The sequence below is a fragment of the Schistocerca nitens genome, chromosome 9 (assembly GCF_023898315.1).
Source record: "Schistocerca nitens isolate TAMUIC-IGC-003100 chromosome 9, iqSchNite1.1, whole genome shotgun sequence".
Lineage (NCBI taxonomy): Eukaryota > Metazoa > Arthropoda > Insecta > Orthoptera > Acrididae > Schistocerca > Schistocerca nitens.
Genome location: NC_064622.1, coordinates 348,203,655 through 348,220,817, shown reverse-complemented (window position 1 = coordinate 348,220,817; position 17,163 = coordinate 348,203,655). Strand labels below are relative to the sequence as shown.

General features: G+C 44.3%; 1 protein-coding gene across 1 annotated transcript in view; it reads left to right on the top strand.

The window, feature by feature from the left end:
* Positions 1 to 17,163, top strand: part of LOC126203154 (U-scoloptoxin(16)-Er12a-like) — a 100,312-nt gene that overhangs the window by 82,578 nt on the left and 571 nt on the right. The window lies entirely within an intron of this gene.

The following is a 17,163-nucleotide window of genomic DNA, read 5'->3' as shown; positions in this document are numbered from 1 at the left end:
GGTAACCACCAGAATGTTGACTGCAATCGTGCACGCATTTTGTTGTACACGTGCCGGATGTCAGTTTGTGGGAGGGAGTTCCATGCCTTTTGGTCACTCAGACCAGAGACTCTGTTTGTTGATGATGCTGGAGCTGTCGTCCGATGATGTCCCACATGTGCTCTATTGGAGACAGATCTGCTGATCGAGCAGGCCAAGACAACATGTCGACACTTCGTACAGCTTGTTGGGGTTACAACAGCGGCATATGGGCGAGCATTATCCTGTTGGAAAACACCGTCTGGATTGCTGTTCATGAATGGCAGCACATGAGCTCGAATCACCTGATTGGCGTACAATTTTGCAATCAGTTTGCATGGGATAACCACGAGAGAACTCCTGCTGTCATATGAAATCGCACCCCAAACCACAAGTCCAGATGTAGTCTAGTGTGTCTAGCAATCAGAGAGGTTGGTTGCAGGGCCTCCAGTGCCCTCCTCCTAACGAAGACACAGCCGTCACTTGTACGACGCAGAACCAGCTTTCATCAGATAATACTACAGGTCTCCAACCTGCCCTCCAGTGAGAGCTCTTGCTTGACACCACTGAAGTCGCAAGCGGTGCTTTGGGGTCAGTGGAATGTACGCTGCACAATGACACTATGGTGCCAACTGCTGCTCAAATTGCTGCTGCTGATACAATACAACGTGCCAGAGCCACACACCGAACACGATGGCATGCCTACTCGGCAGTATCACGTGGCCGTCTGGAGCCCAGTCTTCTTGCGACCGTGCACTCTGGTGATCACCGCTACCAGCAGTCAGTACAGTGGCTACATTGCTGCCAAGTCTTTCTTCAGTAGCGCAGAAGGAGCATACAGCTTCGTGTAGCCCTTTCACAAGACCTCCTTCAAACTCTGTGAGGTATTGATAATAGCGTCTTCGTAGTTTTAAAGGCATTCTTGATTAAAATCAACTCACCATGTGCAACCTCAAAGGTAACTAACGCACACGACCGTAAAGCAAACCTGCTAGTAGCGCTACTGTTATGCGACAGGCGCAAAATTTCATTACACATCATCTTTGAGATTTATAAAAATGCCTACCAACTTTCCTTTATGTCACACAATGTCTTCTTGGTGTTTCGATTTTTCTCCATCAGTGTAGGATGAAAAACTTTTTACGCTGTGTGACATTGTGCAAGTCCTACCATATCTCACCGAAACCACTATTCGACATCATCAGATGGTCATACCTACTGTCGCTCTGCTGCAAGATGCGGCTGGCGACATGTACACAACCACGTCCAAATTTATCGACACGGTTACGTTAGTGCCAGCAGTCTCGTCGTGCTGCACCGACGGCGTCCTCAGCGGCTTAACTTACAAGGGAACCTCCCCATCGCACCCCCCTCAGATTTAGTTATAAGTTGGCACAGGGATAGGCCTTGAAAAACTGAACACAGATCAATCGAGAAAACAGGAAGAAGTTGTGTGGAACTATGAAAAAAATAAGCAAAATATACAAACTGAGTAGTCCATGCGCAAGGTAGGCAACATCGAGGAAAGTGTTAGCTTACGAGCGCCGTGGTCCCGTGGTTAGCGTGAGCAGCTGTGGAACGACAGGTCCTTGGTTCAAATCTTCTCTCGGGTGAAAATTTTAATTTTTTATTTTCAGATAATTATCAAAGTTCAGGCACTCACAGATAATCAACTTCGCTCTCCAAAATTCCAGGACATGTTCAGATTTGCTTGGACATATACAGAATTTGACGGTCTACGCACGGAAACATTTGAAAACGTAAAAAACATATGTTTTGACAGAGCACAGGGAAAACTGTGCGACTCTGAAACTGTTGCATTCATTTGATGCAGTTTATGTGACAAACTCTTATGTTTTCATCACTTTTTTTGGAGTGATTATCACATCCACAAGCAAACCTAAATCGGGCAAGGTAGAAGAATCTTTTTACCCATTCGCCAAGTGTGCAAGTTAGGTGGGTCGACAACATATTCCTGTCATGTGACGCACATGCCGTCACCAGTGTCGTAAAGAATATATCAGACGTGTTTTCCTGTGGAGGAATCGGTTGACCTATGACCTTGCGATCAAATGTTTTCTATTCCTATTGGAGAGGCACGTCCTTTGGTCTACTAATCGCACGGTTTTGCGGTGCGGTCGCAAAACACAGACTTTAAACTTATTACAGTGAACAGAGACGTCAATGAATGAACAGACAGATCGTAACTTTGCGAAAATAAAAAAAGTAAAATTTTCACTCGAGGGAGGACCCGAACCAAGGACCTTTCGTTCCGCAGTTGCTCACTGTAACCACGAGACCACGGCGCTCACCAGCTTTCATTCTCCTTTATGTTGCCTATCTTGCACATGGACTACTCAGTTTATATATTTTGCTTATTTTTTCATAGTTCCACACAACTTCTTCCTGTTTTCTCGATTGATCTGTGTTCAGTTTTTCAAGGCCTATCCACTGTGTCAATTTATAACTAAATCTGAGGGGGGTGCGATGGGGAGGTTCCCTTGTTAGTGAGACTTGCCGTGGTGGTAACATGACTCCACAGAAATACACTCCTGGAAATTGAAATAAGAACACCGTGAATTCATTGTCCCAGGAAGGGGAAACTTTATTGACACATTCCTGGGGTCAGATACATCACATGATCACACTGACAGAACCACAGGCACATAGACACAGGCAACAGAGCATGCACAATGTCGGCACTAATACCGTGTATATCCACCTTTCGCAGCAATGCAGGCTGCTATTCGCCCATGGAGACGATCGTAGAGATGCTGGATGTAGTCCTGTGGAACGGCTTGCCATGCCATTTCCACCTGGCGCCTCAGTTGGACCAGCGTTCGTGCTGGACGTGCAGACCGCGTGAGACGACGCTTCATCCAGTCCCAAACATGCTCAATGGGGGACAGATCCGGAGATCTTGCTGGCCAGGGTAGTTGACTTACACCTTCTAGAGCACGTTGGGTGGCACGGGATACATGCGGACGTGCATTGTCCTGTTGGAACAGCAAGTTCCCTTGCCGGCCTAGGAATGGTAGAACGATGGGTTCGATGACGGTTTGGATGTACCGTGCACTATTCAGTGTCCCCTCGACGATCACCAGTGGTGTACAGCCAGTGTAGGAGATCGCTCCCCACACCATGATGCCGGGTGTTGGCCCTGTGTGACTCGGTCGTATGCAGTCCTGATTGTGGCGCTCACCTGCACGGCGCCAAACACGCATACGACCATCATTGGCACCAAGGCAGAAGCGACTCTCATCGCTGAAGACGACACGTCTCCATTCGTCCCTCCATTCACGCCTGTCGCGACACCACTGGAGGCGGGCTGCACGATGTTGGGGCGTGAGCGGAAGACGGCCTAACGGCGTGCGGGACCGTAGCCCAGCTTCATGGAGACGGTTGCGAATGGTCCTCGCCGATACCCCAGGAGCAACAGTGTCCCTAATTTGCTGGGAAGTGGCGGTGCGGTCCCCTACGGCACTGCGTAGGATCCTACGGTCTTGGCGTGCATCCGTGCGTCGCTGCGGTCCGGTCCCAGGTCGACGGGCACGTGCACCTTCCGCCGACCACTGGCGACAACATCGATGTACTGTGGAGACCTCACGCCCCACGTGTTGAGCAATTCGGCGGTACGTCCACCCGGCCTCCCGCATGCCCACTATACGCCCTCGCTCAAAGTCCGTCAACTGCACATACGGTTCACGTCCACGCTGTCGCGGCATGCTACCAGTGTTAAAGACTGCCACGGCAAACTGGCTGACACTGACGGCGGCGGTGCACAAATGCTGCGCAGCTAGCGCCATTCGACGGGCAACACCGCGGTTCCTGGTGTGTCCGCTGTGCCGTGCGTGTGATCATTGCTTGTACAGCCCTCTCGCAGTGTCCGGAGCAAGTATGGTGGGTCTGACACACCGGTGTCAATGTGTTCTTTTTTCCATTTCCAGGAGTGTATTATTCTCGGAAGTATTGAGCCGTTTGGGACTACTCGAACACACGCATAACTACCTATAGTTGGGCTATGCTTTAGAAGTAGTAATTCAGCAACAAGCCGTTAGTTATTCGTCAAAGGCGTATTCGACAAAGTTAGACAGGAAGCTAGTCAATTAGTCTGTAACAATCAGTGAATTAGACACGTGACATAAACAATGGTAAAAACCTCAAAAATGTCGCAGAGATTAGGAAATTTTTCCATAAGTTCGTTAGTGGTTAAAAATTAAAAGTTTGTTGATCAACACTTAAACTGTGTACTCCATTAGTAGTCCCTACTGCTAATATTTGTCTAAGACACAGAAAAGACCTACACAAAGTTTTGAACGACCCGCTCCTGAAGAAATGCCTGATTACGTAATACTTGAGTGCCAGATGTTCTGACGGAAGACAGACGTTGATAGTAACATAAGTGGAATAATGATGGAAGCCGAAGAAATGAATTAAAATTTGTGTCATTGCCAAGACTTGAACCCAGGTCTTCTTCTTAGCTAGGCAAGAATGATAGCCATTGCACTACTGCAGCACTATGGATGAGATTGCTACACGGAATATCCAAGTCCAATACCCTTCCCAGCACAAACTTCAATTCATATATGCTGCTTATTTTCCTTTTCTTAGATTAGCACTAGCGCCGAGGCTCCCTGGCATTGGAATAGCACTATCAGTCCTGCCTAGTAATTAAGGACACGGATTTCAACTCATTTCTTCGGCCTACATCGTTATCATAGATAAAGGTGAAACTCAATTGTCTCAAGGAAAATTTAATTACAAGATCCAACGCTGGGATGTTATTCCAATGCCAGAGAGCCTTGGCAGTAGTGATGATCTAAGAACGGGAAGAAAAGGACAGTATATTAAGTTTGTGCTGCGGAGGGCATTGGACTTGAGTAATCCATGCAGCATCGTAGCGACAGTGCTGTGGTGGTATAGTGGCTAGCATTCCTGCCTATTAAACAAGGAGACCAGGGTTCAACTGCTGGCCGTGGTACAGCTTTTAATTCATATCTTCAGCGTCCATCATTATAGTGGATAAAGATGAGACTCAAATGTCTCAATGAAAATTTAATTATAACTGGAACAGACACAAAGATAAATTTACTGAACTTAATGACACAGGAGACATTAAGAAAGCTAACAATGTCTTTCAAGGACAATGAAATTAAGTAATGTACAGGAAAGGACAGTTAATTTTATAGTGGCTACTTGTCAGCCAATGCTGGTACACCATCAGCCACTAGAGAGGCTTCAGTGGAAGGACCGCCGACTGACAGCCTGCAGCACCTAACAGAGGGAGACAAGAACCCACAGCTAGTATGATCTGGAACAATGCGTATTATTTTCCATTGATGGTGTAATGATAGCACGAATGGTTGTTCATGTTGTTTTAGGATTTTTTTTTCAAATTTAAATTGGCAGTAGGTGTTTAATTTGAAAATGCGGTAGAGTAGGATCTAATGCTAGTTCAAAAATGGCTCTGAGCACTATGGGACTTAACATCTGTGGTCATCAGTCCCCTAGAACTTAGAACTACTGAAGTCTAACTAACCTAAGGACATCACACACATCCATGCCCGAGGCAGGATTCGAACCTGCGACCGCAGCGGTCACGCGGTTCCAGACTGAAGCGCCTTTAACCGCACGGCCACACCGGCCGGCTCTAATGCTAGTAATTTGTAGTAATTGATGTCTATGGTGAAGCCAGGAATTCCCCTACTGTGGTGAAAAATGACCAAAGAGATTGATAAATAAACTAATGAAAGTTTTGCTTCACCCGCATATCTGTGAATGCTGTTGGTTTCAAGTTGAGCAGGGAATGAAAGAATTGAGACATACGAGCCTAAAGAAAAAAAACTATTAAATGCTGGAATTAAACACAGGGAGATGAACTCCTCATCTCTTCAACGGTGAACTAGACAAAGTAAAAAGAGAATGGTGGAAGGAGTAAGCTAGACAGAGACTTTCAAGTGGTGTCTATCAGCGGCGCAGATACACTGGGTTCAGTGCTGATTGCCTAGTATTCGCGACGATCTGACACTTCTGTAGAGTTCAGTAGAAACTTCAGCGAATCAGCTCAATGTTCTCATTCAAGAAGCAGCAACTACAGCGCTAAATATGTCTCTTTAAAAAACACAATAAATCACATCAGTGATCCTTCACCTACATTGCATCTTGAGGGAGAAATCGAGAATACCGACAGGTTTAAGCTCCTGGAAGAACTGCTGGGACCCAGTCTGTCCGAGCATTATCAACTCGAATGAGGAGGTTGGAACTGGCATGTCAACTGACCATAAGCCCCTATAGCAAAAAGAGTCTTTCGTCTAACACAAAAATGAACCACTACCAGACAGTCATCTGCTCTGGAGCCGTATATGCTGCGTAGGCTCAAATTCAAAGAAATAGTATCGGCAGCAATTGAGAGATTTATACCAAATAAATTAACAAACGATGGAGCTGATCCTCCTTGATACACAAAACAGGTTAGAACAGTGTTGCAGAAACAACGAAACAAACATGCCAAATTTAAACACGCAATATCCCCAAGATTGGCGATCTTCTATAGAAGCTCGAAATTTAGCGTGGGCTTTAATGCGAGATGCTTATAACCGTTTCCACAACGAAACTTTGTCTCGAAACCCGACAGAAAATCCATAGAGATTCTGGTCGTATATGAAATATGTTAGCGGCAGGAAACAATCAATGTCTTCTCTGGGCGATAGCAATGGAGATACTATCGAAGACAGTGCTGCCATAGCAGAGTTACTAAACACAGCCTTGCGAAATGCCTTCACAAAAGAAGACGAAGTAAATCTTCCAGAATTCGAATCGAGAACAGCTGCAAACATGAGTAACGTAGAAGTAAATATCCTCGCAGTAGTGAAGCAACTTAAACCACTTAACAAAAGCAAGTCTTCTGGTCCGGACTGTATACCAGTTAGGTTCCTTTCGGAGTATGCTGATGCATTAGCTCCATACCTAACAATCATATACAACCGTTCGCTCGACGAAAGATCCGTACCCAAAGACTGGAAAGTTGCACAGGTCACACCAATATTCAAGAAGGGTAATAGGAGTAATCCACAAAATTACATCGTTAACGTCGATATACAGCAGGATTTTGGAACATATATTGTGTTCGAACATTATGAATTACCTCGAAGGAAATGGTTTATTGACATACAGTCAACATGGGTTTAGAAAACATCGTTCCTGTGAAACACAACTAACTCTTTATTCACATGAAGTGTTGAGTGCTATTGACAAGGGATTTCAGATCGATTCCGTATTTCTGGATTTCCAGAATGCTTTTGACACTGGGCCGGCCGGTGTGGCCAAGCGGTTCTAGGCGCTTCAGTCTGGATCCGCGCGATCCTTGCGGTCGCAGGTTCGAATCCTGCCTCGGGCATTGATGTGTGTGATGTCCTTAGCTTAGTTAGGTTTAAGAGTTCTAAGTTCTAGGGGACTGATGACTTCAGCTGTTCAGTCCCATAGTGCTCAGAGCCATTTGAGCCATTTTGACACTGTACCACACAAGCGGCTCGTAGGGAAATTGCGTTCTTATGGAATATCGTCTCAGTTATGTGACTGGATTTGTGATTTCCTGTCAGAGAGGTCACAGTTCGTAGTAATTGACGGAAAGTCATCGAGTAAAACAGAAGTAATTTCTGGCGTTCCCCAAGGTAGTGTTATAGGTCCTTTGCTGTTCCTTATCTATATAAACGATTTGGAAGACAATCTGAGCAACCGTCTTCGGTTGTTTGCAGCTGACGCTGTCGTTTATCGACTAATAGTCATTAGAAGATCAAAACAGCTGCAACACGATTCAGAAAAGATACCAGGATGATGCGAAAAGTGGCAGTTGACCCTAAATAACGAAAAGTGTGAGGTCATCCACATGATTGCTAAAAGGAACTCGTTAAACTTCGGTTACACGATAGATCAGTCTAATCTAAAAGCCGTAAATTCAACTAAATATCTATGTATTACAATTACGAACAACTTAAATTGAAAGGAACAAATAGAAAATGTTGTGGGGAAGGCTAACTAAAGATGGCCTTTTATTGGCAGGACACTTGGAAAATGTAACAGACCTACTAAGGAGACTGTCTACACTACGCTTGTCCGTCCTCTTTTAGAATACTGCTGTGCGGTGTGGGATCCTTACCAGATAGGAGTGACGGAGTAAATCGAAAAAGTTCAAAGAACGGCAGCACGATTTTTTATTATCGCGAAATATGGGAGACAGTGTCATAGAAATGATATAGGATTTGAGCTGGACGTTGCGACGGAATCTTCTCCCAAAATTCCAATCACCAACTTTCTCCTCTGAATGCGAAAGTATTTTGTTGACACCGACCTACATAGGGAGGAACGATCACCACGATAAAATAAGGGAAATCAGAGCTCGTACGGGAAGATATAGTTCATTCTTTCCGCGCGCTATACATTGGAATAACAGAGAATTGTGAAGGTGGTTCAATGAAGCCTCTGCCAGGCACTTAAACGTGATTTGAAGAGTATCCATGTAGATGTAGAGTGTCTAGTACTCAAAAGGTAGGGTCTCACAGAGAAACTTAAGATTCAGAAGAGAAAGATAATGAGGAAGATTCGGGAACCAGTCGAGGAAATTAACAAATATAAAAGACGACCAAACAGCAACTCTAGAAATACTCTGAAAAAATCATGGACGTGGTAAGGAACATGTCTACATGATGCATCGCAGCAGGTTGACCAGTCAGCTTCTCGATTACTGATGAAAGAAGATGACCAAGTCACCATGACTGGCGGAAATGACAGAAGATCTGCAGAAATTGCGAGCTACCAGAGAATGCGAAGCTACGGGACGAACATCAAAACCCACCCCAAACACAGTAATTGAATGTCTTGGTCGTCAGATGGCTTATATGGAACAAGAAGAAGAAGAAGAAGAAGAAAAGAGAGATAATCTGTCTAAAAGTGTTGAGCTGTGGAATCAAAATACGAGGGGTTTTCAGAAAGTAAGATCCGATCGGTCGCGAAATGGAAACGACTATGAAAATCCGATAAAGCTTTGCACAGATGTATTGTGCAGTGTATGACCCTAGACAGCATCACCTCGTTCTTCTCATTTTTGAGCTCACAGTGAGCGCGTAAAGATGTCTAGAAAATAGTGTCTCCCGCCAAATACGAGTAGCTGATGCGAAATTTCGCCTGAAGCTATGCAGCCAACATTACATAACTGTCATGCGGTTTCTTCTTTAAGACAATTCTCAGCCGCATTCTGCAGGGGCAATCAAGATTCTCCTGCATCGTTTTCAGTTGGAAATGTCTGATTACCCACAATACAGACCGTAATTGTCTCACTTTGAGTTTTATCTCTGCTCACATAAACCGCTGGCTATGAAGACAACATTTTGGCGCAGACAACGAACTGTAGGCCAGCGTAGAGAATTGGCGGGAAGCACTAGCGGCTGCCTTCAATGATGAGGGTATTGGAAAGTTGGTACAACGCTACGACAAATGTCTAAGTCAGAACGGTGACTACGTAGAGAAGTTGTTGGAAGGTGTAGCTAACTGTTACAAATAAAACATTTCTGATTTTCACTGTGGTTTCCATTTCTCGATCAGTCGGAACTTACTTTCTGGACAGCCCTCGCATGCTGCTGGGTAGCATCCAATATCCTGTTGCTCAACCTTATACATTGTAATAAGCTTGGCTCCTCCTTGGCATGGTATCCACAGCGTAGAAAAGACGTTGATGTTCAAGGCTGCCCAAGTCTCCGAGGACGGCCCTTCTGAGCTCATGCTGTGCATGAAGAGGGTTCCTGCGATGGTGCACTGCAAGTTTCAACATGGTCCCAAGCGTGCTTAACCAGGTTATCGTCAACAGATACGCCAGATTAGTCAATTCGGTTGATTCTTACCTCCGGAAGGAAGATGATCACGAATTGCGAGCAATGTCTTCTTGCATTATCGTCTCGAAAGATGAATACATCACAACTTGATAGCGATTCCGACGTCCGTACACGATACCGTCCCAAAACTGACGCACCTCATAGCTCAATCTTTGAGACTGTATGCGAAGGACATGCGTTCGTACCTGGTCACCTACACGCTTTTCCACGGGACTGCTCTCGTCAATGAAGATAACCCGACACCATCAATTCGGTTTCCACTGCTCACCTTCTTCGCGTACTACAGTTCTAGAGGTTTCGTACTTTTGTTTGTAATGGACGCCTAGAAGGCACAATTGATAGTGTAGAGGCGCTTACATACTATCTGTGTACACATATCTCAGCCAGTTACCTCTAAAAAAGCAGATCAGCTGCATTCTCCTCAGGTTGTCCAATAGCCATAATTTGCAGCAGCGATTGTCAGCCAGTATTGTTGACAGCTGGCGAGAAAGGACTTGGTGCCTCACGACAGTGGTTTAAAGTTAGAATAACGCCGCTGTAGTGTACTCCAATGCGGTGATCCCGTGATGAAACACGCTGCTCTTCTTTGGATATTCCCTATCTCCTCTACCAGTCCTACCTGATAGGGATCTCAGATAGATGACAAATACTCAAGAATCTGGGGAACAAGCGCCTTATAAGCCATTTCTTTCGTGCATAAGTTACATTTCCTTAAGATTCTTCCGATGAATGTGAGTCTGGTGTCTGCTTTTCCCACTATCTGTTTTATGTGGTTATTCCACTTAAGGTCGTTCTGGATAGTTATTCCTAGATATTTTACGGCAGACGCTGTCTCCAGCTGTTTCTCATTAATAGTGTAGCAGCACAGTAGTGGATTTATTTTCCTATATATGCGCAATATGTTACATTTATTTACGTCCAGGGTCAACCGCCAGGTTCTGCACCATTCATCAATTCTCTGTAGGTGGTTCAGCAAATTCTTACTATCTTCTGGCGTTGCTACTTTGGCACAGACAACTGCATCATCTGCGAATAGCCTTAAAGAGCATTCGACGCTTTCTACTAGATCATTTATTTGTATTGTAAACAGCAACGGTCCTTCCACACTTCCCTGTAGTTCTCCGAATATTACCTTTACATCTGTTGATTTAGTTTCGTTAAGAGCGATGTGTTGAGTCCTATCTGCAAGAAAGTCTTGAATCCAATCGCAGGTCTGCTCCGATACTCCGTAAGCTCGTATTTTTTCATTAAACGACAATGCGGGACTCTGTCAAATGCGTTATTGAAATCAAAGAACACGGCATCAGTCTGAGCGCCGTTGTCCACTGTGTTGTGGATCTCATGGAGGAACAGAGCGAGCTGAGTTTCGCGGGATCTCTGTTTACGGAATCCATGTTGATTTTTATACAGGAGATGTTCATTTTTCAACAACGTCATAATTCTTGAGCATAAAACATGTTCCATAATTCTACAACAGATTGACGTCAACGATATAGGTCTGTAATTGTATGGATCTGTCTTACGGTCTTTCTTAACAACGGGAATAACCTGCGCTTTTTTCGAGTCGTTAGGTGCCTTTCGTTGCTCAAGCGATCTACGATAAATTTCTGCTAGAAGGGGAACAAGTTCTTCGCATAATCTTTATAGAATCTTACAGGTATCCTATCTAGTCCTGACGCCTTTCCACTACTAAGCTATTGTAGCTGCCTCTCAATTCCGCGGTCGGTCATCTCAATGTCTGCCATTTCGACGTTCGTACGACGATTGAAAGGAGGGACAGTGTTACGATCTTCCGGGTTGAAACAACTTCGGAAGACCGAATTCAGTATTTCGGCCTTCGCTGTTATCTTCCGTTTCGGTGCCGGCGTGGTCGCTGAGAGAATGAATAGATGATTTTGACCCAGTCACTGATTTTACATACGACCAAAATCTCTTAGGGTCTTTATTCAGTTCGGTTGACAACCTCTTGCTTTCAAAATCATTGAACGCTTCTCTCACTGCTCTCCTTACGCTCATTTTCACTTTTGTCTGTCAGCTAGGTTTTTACTTCTCTTGAATCTGAGATGAAGTGCTCTTTGTTTACGTAGCGATTTTCTAATATGGCTATTAAACCATGATGGATCTTTCACATCCCTTAAAACCTCACTCGGAACATATATCACGCAGACAGTTCACAGAGACATGTGCTATATTTGCACGAGTATTGTTCTCTTAAAAAGTGTATCCACGATACTGTCGCATGAGAGGTAACACGATAGGATATGAGGAGGCAGGATGTCTGTGGTGTACTGTTGCAGCGCAGAGTTCCTTCAGTCATTACCAGCAGTCACCTGAATCATTCCCGATGGCTCTCCGCACCATGACGTTGTAACATAGCATTGTCTCTCTAAAACATTGGAAAAATTTACCTCTCTCGAGATCGCCTCCGTAGGCTTCCAAATGTTGCAACTCGATGGTTATCCTGGGTAGAGCAGAACCGCGAGTCATCACTGAACACAATGCAACGTTGTTCATCTCCATATTCATCAGTCACGACGCCACTCCAAAAACAGCCGTGTGTGGTGTGGTTATACGCCAACCTACGTATGTGATGGTAATTCCCTAGCCCAGCTGCTAGTCTCCGACCCATGTGCTTAATGACGCATAGTGTTTAATGACACACAGTGTTGTAAGGAGTCCGTTATTTGCTTTCGGATGGCAGGCCCTGATGTGGTTAGTACGTGCTTGGTGCTCAACACGGCGCTCTTACCCTGTGGTGGCCAGACATTGTCGACTGGAAACTTGGGGACGACTATGCCTGTTCTCAAGTTCCCATGCAGTCCAACATCAGGCCACTGTCAGATTCGAATGCCTCAAAATCTGGACACTGCATGATTCGACGACCTGTCCAGATGGAGACCCACAATGAGGCCCCTATTAAAATCAGTTAGGTGCTGATAATGCTGTCTTACACGATACGTCGCATCTCAGTGTCCTTGACAGTGATCACTTAAGATCCGCCAACATGCACGCCCCCTTACGTACCTTTCCAGACCTGGTAACGACACTAGACACTAAGACTGTTGATATTTTTAAAAACATTGGGAATCCGACATATCGATATTTGAAATATGACTTTACCGGTCAAAGAATGACGAAGGACACGTGCGGTCCTATCCAGGACCCACAAGCTCGTAGAATTGGACCATCTCTGCGCATCTGTCAACTGAATATCGAAGGGATAAGTCGAGCAAAATGTGAGTATCTTTCCAGGCTCACACAGAAATATGCAGTTGATATCATCGCACTTCAAGAAACGCACACAGCTGATGAATCACAGCTGCAGAGTAGGGGGAAAATACCGGGCTTTAAACTGATAGCCTCTAATCACCATCAAAATTATGGCCTTGCAACTTACGTCAAGAATCACATAACAAACTACCAGCCGCTGTCAGAAAATTCTGAAAATGACATTTTTACAACTGCTGTTAAAATTGAAAACCTAACGATAGTTAACGTGTACAAACCCCCAGGGACTAACTGGCCTAATCCCGTTCTACCGTCTCTGCAACACCCAACTATATACCTCGGTGATTTCAACAGTCATCATCACCTGTGGGGATATATGGAGAATGACCTCAACGGTGAAGCGCTTGAGGACTGGATGGAAACTGAAAACCTGAATTTAATTTACGATGCTAAAGATCTGCCTACCTTCCACTCAGCTCGCTGGTCCCAAGGCTATACCCCAGATCTGTGCTTCACAACTCAGTCTCATAATTCCCTAAATCAAGTACGACGAACTGTGCTCAAGGAATTCCCACATAGTCAACACAGACCTGTTATATTGGAGGTGGGGATGTCTATACCTGTTGTACGATCACATCCTAAACCGAGGTGGAACTTCAAGAAAGCCAACTGGACTGAATTTGCAAAGCAAACAGATTCCAATATCAGATGGATCAAACCAACGTACAACAACTACAGCAGATTTGTTGGGGTTATCAAAGGTGCAGCCAGACGATGTATTCCTAGAGGGTACCGTAAAGAGTATATCCCTGGTTGGAGTTCCGAGAGTGAGGAGTTACTAAAAGAATATGAAGACCATCCTAACTCTGACAATGCAACAAGCCTCCTCCAGTCCCTGGATGATAATCGAAGAAAGATCTGGCATGAAACTGTGGGGTCCCTAGATTACATCCATTCTAGCAGAAAAGCCTGGTCTATCATCAGGAAATTAAACTCTTCAAACCCTACAACAAAAAGATCAAAAAATGCCATCAATTTGAATGACTATGCTAAACACCTTGTGTCAGTTACAAAGAATATAAAGGACAAGAAGCCAAAAGGGATATCAAACTACAGTTGAACACCAAGAAAAGAGCAGCCCTACAGTCTTCCGAATTCTCTACTCCATTTCAAGAAGAGGAAACTAAAGCTGCAATCAAAAGTATGAAACTTGGAAAAGCAGCTGGATATGATGGAATATACCCAGAATTCCTGGCTCACTGTGGACCAGCTACAGTAAAATGGTTGACCAACTTACTTTCAAACATCCTGCAAACTGGAAACATCCCACATCTGATGAAGAAATCAAAAATATTAGCCATACTGAAACCAAATAAAGATCCCACAAAAGTGGAAAACTATCGTCCAATAGCACTCTTGAGTATCACTTATAAACTCCTTGAGCGTCTGATCTACAACAGAATCTGTGAAACAATCAACCATCATATTCCTATCGAGCAAGCAGGATTTAGACCTGGGAGAAGTTGTAACGATCAGGTACTATCTCTCACTACGCATATTGAAAATGGGTATGAGAAGAAATCAGTAAGTGTGGCTGCCTTTTTGGATCTATCTGCTGCCTATGACACTGTCTGGCGAGAAGGACTCCTTTTAAAATTTGTGAGTGTTATCCCATGTCGTAAACTCACGGCCTTACTCAACAATATGCTAAGCAATAGGTACTTTCAGATCTACTCAGATAATGATAGGAGCAGAATGTTTAAACTAAATGACGGCTTACCTCAAGGGTCTGTTCTGGCTCCCCTCCTTTTCAATTTGTATACACACGACTTACCAGAAACATCTTCAAGGAAATTCATATATGCTGATGATATTTGTCTGGTGACTCAGTGCTCCAACTTTGCTGATGCTGAAACTATTCTATCCACTGATCTGGAAGCCTTAGACAAATATTTCAAGAAATGGTGCCTCCACCTAAATCCTCAGAAAACAGTTATATCTGCATTCCACCTACGTAACAGACAGTCAAATTACAAACCAGAAGTTGTATTCAGAGACCAAGTGTTGCCATACTGTAGTACACCAAAGTACCTGGGATTAACACTAGATAGAACTCTGTCTTTCAAGCAGCATTTATCAAATGTGGCTGCTAAAGTTAAAACTAGAAATAATATTCTTCAGAAGCTTGTTGGTACATCATGGGGAGCCAATACTAACGTCCTGAGATCTACAGCATTAGCTCTGTCATATTCTGTTGCTGAATATTGCTGCCCAACCTGGATCAACAGTGTTCACACTAAGAAGATAGACGTGCAACTCAATCAGGCAATGCGATTAATCACAGGATGTATTCGGAGCACAAACACGCTGTGGCTGCCGGTTCTAAGCAATATCCCACCTCCAGCCCTAAGAAGATCAGAAGCTCTCCTAAAGACGTGGAAAAACATTCAGCAGAACCCCCAGCTCCCCATCCATCAAGATATTGTACAAGGAACACACCAACGCTTGAAATCGAGGAAACCACCATGGCGCACAGCACTCGACCTTGAAGGATCTGCTTTCAACATTAACAGTTCATGGAAACTCCAGTGGGATCAGTCTTCAGTAGCCAATAAACATCTAGTCGAGGACCCTTCCAAGCAGACGCAAGGATTTGATCTTCCAAGGCGTCAGTGGAGGATCATTAACCGCATTCGAACTGGACAAGGCAGATGTGGCTATCTACTGCACAAATGGGGATGGGTTGGCTCTGCAAATTGTGACTGTGGTGCCCCCTCACAGACGATTCATCACATTGTTGCTGACTGCCCTCATCGTACTTTCAGAGGAACTTTAATGGACATTCATCGTACATCGGATGAAGCAGTCAAGTGGATTGAAGAACTAGATATAGAGCTGTAAAATTGTACGAACTTGTGATTGTACATTTTAGTCCTGAAAATATTGTATATAAATGTAAATCAATGTACACATCATACGATAAATAAATAACCGACTGCTGATATATCGAAGTGTGTATCGATATGTATGTATGTCGACGAATGAAATATCGACGCACTGGTCTATAAAAATGTCGTCTGCACATTGTAAATATACTGCCAGTTTTAGAACTGGATATTTAAGTATTGATTTATTATTAGATATTCTGTACATCAACATGCTAGCAACCTGCTTATCCCCCTCAGAGTAAGAATTGAAAGGAAAACGATGCACGTTCACGCCTGGGGATAACCACTTTGCTAACAATGGTAACTGCATATAACTGGCACAATAAAAGGTGTCCGATGGATCCTTTGTTAGGTTTCTTCACATATCGGACTTGCCTGGAACACTTCATGTCAACTTCTCTGTTTTTTCACTCCTGCAGACCCCAACGACCTAGCAGTTGTAGTGTCAAAACTGCGTGCTGAAGGTAAACGTTGTAGTTTCTGTCCGTAAAGTCGAGCGCCGTTTGCATCAGCATTTCCCCTCACACGTCTCCGCCGACCGCAAAGAGCAGTCTTATCATCAGAGTTTTGTTCACAATTTTCGGCAACTGTTTCTGAAGAATAAATAGCACACCAGTTGCGCTGAACATTGTGCTCTTTCTTCACCGAGGAATCTTGTTATCCCATTCATACCCACCAGTACAATCGAATTCTTCTTTTCCACCACCTATACTCGCTTCACACATTCAAAGAGAAAGGTCGGACGTGATATTTTTTGGAAAAAATATCGATATTAGAATGAGAATTAAAACTCTGATGACTTAGCCGTTTGGTGTAACCGCGTGGTATAGGCCGCCATGCCAAGGTCCGCGCGGCTCCCCCCTGCGGAGGTTCGAATCCTCCGTCGGGCATGGGTGTGTGTGTTGTCCTTAGCGTAAGTTAGTTTAAGTTAGATTAAGTAGTGTGTAAGCCTAGACAACGACGAATTCATCAGTTTGGTCCCATAGGAACTTACCACCACTACCATCTTATGATTTATATACCTACAGATTTTTTGTATGTGTACGAAGTTAGAATGACATCTGACCGTTTCTTCTGGGTTCTTC